At 49.7% G+C, this 1,178-nt stretch overlaps 1 long non-coding RNA gene across 1 annotated transcript in view; it reads left to right on the top strand.

Annotated features, from left to right (window-relative positions):
- LOC105001438 overlaps positions 1-1,178 on the top strand; it is a 79,872-nt gene that overhangs the window by 35,719 nt on the left and 42,975 nt on the right. The gene's annotated exons all lie outside the window — the stretch shown is intronic.

Here is a 1,178-nt window from a genome sequence, read left to right as displayed (position 1 = left end):
GGTTGCTCTTCCCTTCTCCAGGGGATCTTTCTGACCCAGGGGATCAAACCCAAGTCTTTTGCATTGGCAGGCGGGTTCTTTACCACTGAGCCACCTGGGAACCCTTAGCCACTGGACCTCCAGGTAAGTCCCAGCATTCTATTCTGTATTTAATTATATGTTATCCTGTTGTTGTTCTATCACTAACTCGTGTCTGACTCTTGGCCACCCCATGGACTGCAGCACGCCAGGCTTCTCTGTCCTCCACTGTCTCCTAGAGTTTCCTCAAACTCATGTCCATTGAGTTGATGATGCCATCCAACCATCTCATCCTCTGTCATCCCCTTCTCCTCTTGCCCTCAGTCTTTCCCAGCATCAGGGCCTTTTCCATTGAGTCAGTTCTTCACATCAGCTGGCATAACATTGATCTCCATTATCTTGTAGTAACTTTGGCCTATAATCTATAGAATTTTGAATTACTTTACTGCACTCCTGAAGCTAGTGTAATCTTGTATATCAACTATGCTTCAATAAAACAATAAAGGATTGTGTGAAGTGGAAGCAATGGTGTGTAAAAAGTAAAGATGGGTCTGTTAAGTGTAAATGAAAGGGTTTCCCTGGTGGCTCAGTAGTACAGAATCTGTCTGCAGTGCAGGAGACTGGGGTTTGATCCCTGAGCTGGGAAAAACCGCTGAAGAAGGGAACAGCAACCCACTCCAGTATTCTTGCCTGGAGAATCTCATGTACAGAGGAGCCTGGCGGGCTGCAGTCCATGGGATTGCAAAAGGCGGACACAGCTGAGCGACCAAACAATGAAGGTGCGTTGCTCTGAAAGCAGCTCCTTCGGGGTGGTCGAGCAGGACACCCCTGGTTGCAGGAGAAAGACGCCTGCTTCGCTTCACCTCGAGCCCTCCCCCCAGATGAGGTTTTTAGTCAGCACCCCTGGGGGCTCTGTAGACAGGCAGGGCACAGCTGGCCTGGGAGGGCTTGGGAGACAAAAACAACTCAGGCATGTTCAGTCCAAGACAGGGAGTTTCCTGGCTCCAGTAAGCAGAGCAAAGAATTGATGCTTCTGAACTGTGGTGTTGGAGAAGACTCTTGAGAGTCCCTTGGACTGCAACGAGATCCAGCCAGTCCATCCTAAAGGAGATCAGTCCTGGGTGTTCACTGGAAGGACTGATGCTGAAGCCGAAGCTCCA

This window comes from Bison bison, unplaced genomic scaffold (assembly GCF_000754665.1).
Source record: "Bison bison bison isolate TAMUID 2011002044 unplaced genomic scaffold, Bison_UMD1.0 scf7180017864383, whole genome shotgun sequence".
Lineage (NCBI taxonomy): Eukaryota > Metazoa > Chordata > Mammalia > Artiodactyla > Bovidae > Bison > Bison bison.
The sequence above is the reverse complement of the archived record's forward strand: the minus strand, read 5'-3'. Positions and strand labels throughout refer to the sequence as shown.